The sequence below is a fragment of the Athene noctua genome, chromosome 1 (assembly GCF_965140245.1).
Source record: "Athene noctua chromosome 1, bAthNoc1.hap1.1, whole genome shotgun sequence".
Lineage (NCBI taxonomy): Eukaryota > Metazoa > Chordata > Aves > Strigiformes > Strigidae > Athene > Athene noctua.
The window spans coordinates 38,409,860-38,418,225 of NC_134037.1; positions in this window are offsets into that span (position 1 = coordinate 38,409,860).

The window sequence follows — 8,366 nt, forward strand, 5'->3', positions numbered from 1 at the left end:
AGAAGGCTTGGAGGGATTTTATCAATAGGTATAAACATCCAGTGGGAGGGAATGAAGATGGAGTCATACTCTTCTCAGTGGTACTCAGGACAGGATTTGAAATACAGGACATCCCACTTAAACATAAGAAAAACTCTTTTTAAACTGTAAGGGTGGTTGAAAACTAGATGATGTTGCCCAGAGAGGTTGTAGAGTCTCCATCTTTGGAGATATTCAAAACTCGACTGGACATGGCGCTGAGTGACCTGTTCTAGATGACCTTTACTTTGAGGAGGAATGTTGTATTAGGTGATCTCCAGAGGTCCCTTCCAACCACAGTGGTGCTGTGATTCTGTGAGAGGTGTTTAAAACTGCCCTCAAATGAGAGATTGGTTACCATTTTCAGAAAAGTCTGAATGGGGAAAAGAAAGTTGACATAGTACTTAAAAGAGAATAGTTCAATACATGATATATAAGCAAAAGGTGGAGAAATTATCTGTATCTTTTAACCTTGAGTATGATGCAGTTACTTAAATTGCAGAGGATATCAAAGAGGCAAAAGATCCAGTAAGTAATGCAGATTGCTTTTGGAGTCCAAGAAAGAATCTGTTCTGGCTCACTTGTGGAATAAGGACAGTAATAGAGAAATATATAGTGGGATAGCAAAGAACTGCCCATAGTCCTTTAAGCAGGACCAAGAAGACTGAGATTTATATGGATGTCAAGGACAGCAAACTCAAAATTATGATGCTCTTGCAAAATGAATTTATTAAATCTTCATGTATAAAAATTAGCAACACTGGTAGCACCTCTGTGCTAACATATTTAAGAAAGGGTAAAAAACACTGTGCAGCAGCTGTGAGAGAGGAGTGAGGAAAATGAGAGAGAAGTAAACACTGCAGACACCAAGGCCAGTGGAGAAGAAGGAGAGGAGATGTTCCAGGTGCCAGAGCAGATATTCCCCTGCAGCCTGTGGTGAAGACCATGATGATGCAGGTTGTCTCCTCTAGCCAATGGAGGTCAGTGGTGGAGCAGATATCCACACGGCAGCGAGTCTTTGCTGGCTTCTCCATGGTATTCTGTAACACATTTTCTCAGCAAAGGTATATTTTATATAAAAAGATAACCTGAAAATCTCTCTGTAGATAACATTAGAAAGTTTAATTTAAAGTCATCTGATCCTGCAGTCTTTAATAGGTAGTGGCATTCACCACAAAATCACAGGTCAATACGCTATCTCTGTAAATAAACAGGGAAGGATTTTCGCTCTGTGAAGGAGTCTTGAAATACACATTCTTTTTCCAAGCTAGATACTGTAGGTTTCCTTAATGAAAATAATTACTCTTCTCAAATGCAATTATTGTCCCTGACCCATAAGCAATCAAACTTAGAAGAAGAGCAAGTGGACAGACTGCCAGGCAATAATCTAGGGATGTGAAGATCCCACATGTCAGCTACTCATCAGTATCTGCCTATGTGCCTACTCTTACCTTGTCGTAAAAGTGAGTTCACTGAGGGGTGATCTATTTGCCACATTCTGCAGAGATTAAAACAGACAGTAATGCATGGTAACACAGGCAATTAAGGGACAAGTGATACACTGCAAATTCCTACACTACCTTGGTTTGCAATAACTGGCTGGTATGTTCATCTCTTCAACTTACCTTCCTGGTATTAATATGAGACCACACACGGTTTCTTCTCAGAAGACATGTCAGATAAAGATTAGGGCAAAACCAGATGTGAGGTTATTGGTTGCTCTGCCAGTCTTCTGGCCAGCTAGTTTAAAACACTGGGGGATTATTAGACACAGGAATTCAGATTCCATTGAAGGAGTCAACATGGAGCATAATGGTTTGGCATGTGAGAAAATCCTACTATCTCTGTCTAATGTTGAGTGAGAACTCAGCAGATTTTTTAAGGTGCCTTGTGGTTTCTGTGAAGAAATGCAATAAATCAGGCACAGCTGCCATGTACTTCAGAAAGACAGCAGGCACTTTTTTTTTTTTTTTTTGACAAAAGAGGACTAAATATTTCACAGAGTACTCACAGAATAATATAAGACATAAGGCAATGAATTTGTCAACCATGCTTGATTCTTTAACATGGAGGACAAAAATCTTCCTTCTTATCTGCTTAGAATACGTTGGATTTGCACACCACAGTGAATAATTCACTATTCCTGCTCTGATAAGTTTTAAAAATGTAACTTCTATTATCTTATCATTTATTTTTGGAAGGAATAACATTGGCGAGTAAGAGAGCTTTTATTTGTAATCTGTTTTTCTAAGGAATCTTGAAAGTATTAGTTTACATTTTTGTATGAAAGAGCTGGTACTGAGGCATGAGACATGCCTGTATTGGTTAGTGACTGGGAAAGTAGGAGTATGTGTAACCACTCAGGATATAAGCTTTATCTGTGTTCTCTCTACAGAAATGATAGACATCTTCTGCTGAAACCACTTTCAACATCTGTAGGGTAGTTTTCTTTTACATCACTCATTGCTAGGTCAGATTAATTGCTAATTCAAACATATCCCAGTAATCTTCTCTGCACACTTTTCCTCTACACTAGCTCAGTCCTTGATCTTTGCTGCTACCTTGTTCAACACTCAGACCATCTTCAGTGGGTTCAGTAATTTTTAAACATCCACCGGGATTTCAGATATTAACGTCTTGAAGTTCCCAACATAATTCTTCAAACAGTGTTAAGTCTGAAGGATTCCTGACAGGTTTTTCTATTTGGAAGGCAGCCCTTGCAGTACTTTCTTGGTCATACAGGATCTTCCTTTTTGACAATCAAGATATTTCATTTTGTCATAATTAAATTCTTTTTGCTACTGATAATAGGCACAAGTTTTTCAAACTAGTTTTCATGCAGAGCCTACATAAGCATACACTGGAGCACCCTCTGGCTATATCCGCATAAGGAACCTCTCCACCGAGAATGAGGCTAAATGCCAATGTCGTACTAAGTGATTAGCGTAGCAAATAATAACATTTTCCTACTATGTATGAAATGGCCAGCACAAGTAGGGTCAAAATGTCTACAACTTTACCTACCTGTGACTGTACTTCAGTTCTGAAGAATTTAGTATCAGCACTGTTAAGATCATTTGTTCACTTAAGACTTAGGGTCCTCTAAGGTGTCATAATCTTTGAATTTCAACTTTTCCAGGATATCAGGTAATAAACTGGACAACTGGTGTGGTTTTTCCCCTAGGCAGCATCAGAAATGTGCACTGCCATGATGACTCCCTTTCCTTTATCCTTGTCTTTTTCTCCCCGGGGACAAGCTGTCTTGTGATGCACTCAAAGTATGGAATAACTGGTTATTCTCATGTCTTTGCTTTTAAAAAGAAGTTTTGTTTTGTCTTACCTCTGGGTACCTATTTCACACACAGTGAAAACAAGTGTTACTGCAACACTACAGCAAGCACATCTGTCCTTTCAAGGAGCCTGGAGATGTCTTGGCAAGTTGAGCCCTCTGGGTAGTATACCCCACTGTCTCCACTAGCCTCTCCACATGTTCACCTACAAATGGGATGCACAGCAGCAGCACTGGTAAGTACCACTATTTGGGCTGTAATCCGGCTAGCTCAGTTAACCACAGCACTGATAATCATAACATCAACAGTACCCAGGGCTATATAACGAATAAAGAATACACTGGTTACTGGCTCACACTGTGCTGCCATGTCTTGACTGCTATGTTACCTTTGTTTACTGGATTAGAGCTAATTTGTGAAAGTCTATTCATGCTGCTCACCCAATGGAAAGCAGGGTGGACAAAGCCTTCTAATCTCTTTTTATCAGTATTGTGTGTCTGGACATTTGCTAATTGCTAATTTCGACTCTCATACCTTTGATTAAATCACTCTTGGTGGTTGGTTCCTTCATGCCATTAGTCTATGGGTTCCTTTTTGAGTAACCTCCTTCCTTGAGAAATTTGGGAGGAGGTGTTGCTGCAATGAGTTAACACAAGTATAGTTTGCTACCCCATGGTTCCTTTCCTAATTTTCTGCTTCTTTCATACCCCATCAATTAGAGAAATGTGCAGCTCAGCATGCAAGACCTGATTCCCAAGGAACTAACCTGACTTTCCATTATCAACTTTCTTGCAAACCAGTCAGGACAGAATAGAGGAAATGGCTCTGTACAAGATCACAATTGTCTCTTAAGTTACAGTCAGATTCTTGTGGAGCAAGTAATAATTCCTATCAGGCAGTGGTCTGTACCGATCTATATATTCTACGTATTCCTTAAAAAATGCAAGAGGGAGAGCATGGAGAAGCATTCAGGATAGAGCACGGCATCTCAGCTCAACAGTTCTCAGCAGCGTATGGGAGCCCACGTTGCTCTCTGTTGCTGCCCTTGGACTGCTTTCAATAACCAGGTTAGCTCATTTAAGATGAGCTAAAATTAAGAGCTATAACAAAGATGTCCTGAGGTGGATCTTCTGGCTCTCATGGTGCTATTTACAGCTGATAAAAATCAGTTACATATTTATTTCTAGTAATAAGATCTTAAAGTGCACCTCATGTTTGGCAAGCTTAGATCAATTTTTTCTTCAGAATGTCTCCTGAGGCTCCGTTCTGGGCAATCTGCCTAGTAATAGCTTCCGCTACCTTCCCTTCATTGTGTCATCTTGAATCACATTTTTGGCTGGAAAATTCATTTCTTTTTGTGGGAAAACGTCATCCAGTATAATTATTTTAGCCTTTTAAAATAATTTAGTACGGGGGACCAGACATTTTCCTTCAGCTTCAATTTCCTTCAAGCTTTACAGAAAGAGCATTTCAATCAATTTTGTGTCTATTCTAAAATTTCAGTTTCCTTCTCTTTTGTTAATTTTAAAATCTATTTTTTTATTTCAGCAATGGTAACAATCCCTGATATCTCAAATCTTACTATTCTTCACATGGTCTCATATTATGAAAACAAAAGCTCTTTACTTCCTACTGGGAGGTATCCCAAAACTAGCCAAAGAAACATTCCATTTCCTTAAATGCTTATTCTTCAGTTGACCAAAGGGGTTTTTTTTCATTAAAAAGATGTAGGAAACGAAGCCTTAATTTAAAATCTATCACACTCTAAAAACTTGAGGAGAAAATACTTATCATTTTCTTGAAACATTAAAAATCAAACCATGAACTTCAACTCAAGGAAACTGCTGACTATTTTGAAGAAAAATAATTTCACAGCAGAGAAAATGAAAGAAAACAGTTTCTACACTCTGCACTTTGTGGAGAATGTTGATGGGATTATTTGACTGTTTGGTAATTAAATCTCCATAACTTCATTTTAAACAATATCCACAAGCAGGCAATTTTTCTGAGACTGCAACAAACAATTTGTATCTCAGGTTCTATCTTTCTCTCTGGCAAGGTCTGATTAATCCCTGTTTCCTATATGATTAGAAATAACAGGGTCCACTTTCTCAACAATACTGATGAACAGTAATTACAGTGTACCTCTAAAGAGTGCTCAAGGCCTTAACATCAAGATGTTGCAACACAAAGCTGACCTATCAGAGTGATACTAGAATCTGTTGCTTTGGCCCAACTGAATATTATAGAATGCTACCTCTTGTCTGGCTTCACAAATAAAATTCTTTCAATTTTGTCCCCATGTCACTTTTTACCAACTGCCTTAATTTTAAAAAGTTTTTCTGAACTTTTTCCAATTTGTAAATAACACTGTGATAATGTAATAACTTTATGATAATGTAATAATCATTAGAGGGAGCGGCAGTGATGCTTTTGATGCAGTCTGTCCAGGGCAGTTAAGAAAAAGAAGATAGGAAAGTCTGAATCTGATCTCTATGCTAATTCTGGCAGCAAAGGTGTTTGAATTCATGTCCCTGCCATCCAGGATGAAATGACAGGCTTCTTTGTTACTGGATCATTAATTTGTTGTAGAGTTGTGGTTTGTGCATGCTCACAGTTCATCTACCACATGAAAATCTCCTGTTGAAATAAGCAGATGAATGCTTCTTGTTGCTGGAGTCTTCCACTAATGCCAAATGTGAGACAAATGTCAAACACTGCATGTTGTTAACATTTGAGCTGCTTTCTCATTATTATCATCTGCAAAAACAGTGAGAACTTTCAAGGCAGAAATGAATTTATCCACTTCCAGGGGCAGGAGATGATTTTGAGAGTACTTGGCCTGAATGTTTGGATTATACTGCTGAGACAAAAGTGAAGCAGTTTGAGAGACTCCCCTCATCCCACTGCCTGAGGCTACTTTCCCGGTAGCAGAGTGCATCAAAAGAAATGCATCTTTGAGCTTCACCATTTCAGTCAAGCATCCTGCTTTCACTGGGATTAAAGAAGTACAATGTGTTCTTTATCTGCTTTATGGAAGTAGAGACCTCCAATAAAAGAGGAAGAAAACAGGTAAGGGGTGAAAAGCAAGATACATGAGAACTCTGTCAGAGTTCTTAATTGCTTAAAGTGGCAATTGCTTTTGGAAGCAGTTATGACATACTTATGTCCTTGTGTAACATCATCTATACTTCCTTGCAGCATTACTGATTGCCCACTTACTCGTTTTGAATGCTTGAGGGGTTTTTTGTAATTTTGTTTTCTGTATTCTCCTGAGGTTGTTATATGTTATTCACTCCTATTCCAACTTCTCTCATTTACTGATGATCAATTTCACTAATATTTTATTTACTTCCTACTTAAGGTCAGAAATAAAGATGGGTCAGAAGTGCAATCTCTGTGGCATAGTAATACATTGTTTGGATGCATTGATAAATCAAAGGGTGGAGTATTAATGATTGGCTACATAAATAAATTTTGAACCCTACTTCTAGCCATGAGGGGACCTTCATTCCAGTACAAATATGTTCTTATTTATGTAATAATAACAATAACTGCATTTATCCACTTATAATAGTATCTTACACATGAGGAACTGCAATGATTACAAATCCATTACTACCATTTTTCATACATAAAGAAGAAGAAAAAAAGCAAGGCCCTAAACCTTAGCTACCTGTCAGCAAGAAAAGAAAACACAGGCCTTTTCCCTATTATCTTTTCATCAGCTCAGTTTTTATAAAATAGTTGAAAAGGGATGCTGGGAAAAAGGTAGCTGGCAAGTAAGAGGTGGCATAAATATGGGGTCGTACTTACTCGTGAGGGGCAGAGAAAGTGTTTCTATCTGTTGGATTTAGTGCTTGAGGGCCTGAGCCTGTCCAGGCCTGTCGGACCCTGATTGAGCCTTCCTGGATGTAGTCATCCTCAAAGACTTTCTGTCACTCTAGGTCTACTCTTTTTCCCAGCAGATGATTTCTGGAAAATTAACCCATCTATTGTTTTTTTTCTGTTACTAAATATCATAGTTACATGGGCTTAAAAAAGCTGCATATGAAACCAGACTGATAAGAACTGACTTCCTGGTTAAATATTTAAAAGTCACTTCATGTTCTTCTGATTAAGAGTATCATTTAGATTACCCACATCTAGATCTTGCCATCACTATTTCAGGACCAAATTCACAATTATATGTGGCATCTTTTCTTGCTTTCCCTGGTTGTGGTAAAGGAGCCATCAAAGCAGAGTTTAACAATTGCAATGGTCTCAACAGTTACACAGTCTGTGGAGCAACATGCCCAACATTTTATAAATCTCCCAACCTTCTAAAGATGCCACACACAGTCACACAGGCTGGTAAATTAGCAGAAACAAATCTGTATCTTATTTTCTCTGCAGGGTTCTATGGTCTGAGAATAAACAAATGTGGTTTGGTATTTATCTTTTTTTTTTTTTTTGACACTGAAACGAGAAGTGTCTGATACCATAGCTGTATGTCATATTGCAGTGATAATGGTGATTGCTGTTTAGATGTCTGTTACACCTCTTTTGAAAGGTATATGTTAAAATGACTGATGCACATTATTGCGTTATGGCCACCTACTCTTTGAAATACTCTAATAATATAGTGAACAATGGTAACATGTTGTAATAACTTTAGGTCTGATCTGGTATAGCGAACAAGTGCATCTTTCACCCATGCACATTCTTAAATTTACTTCTTTGAGCTGCCCAAGTAAAACTACTTTTACTTGGTTACTTCTGACAGTCTAAGTATTTTCTCCAAAACCTAACAATAGCAAAGTCTCAGGTCAGTCATTTATGAGGAAAGATGTCAAAAACAGATGTTGAACAAACTCAGGTCTCATATTTCTTCGATTGGAAGGCACTCACAGATGATGCCCACAGTCCCTCTGCCCACACCCCTTATTTTCATTAAAAAGTAAATTGCACTCTCTCAGGGCTTTCTAAGCGAGAGGTAAAAACAGATTCAAGTTTCTCTGCCCAAGCTTAAGCTAATCACTTAGAAACCACATGCAGTCTAAGGGCTGTACAGAGGAA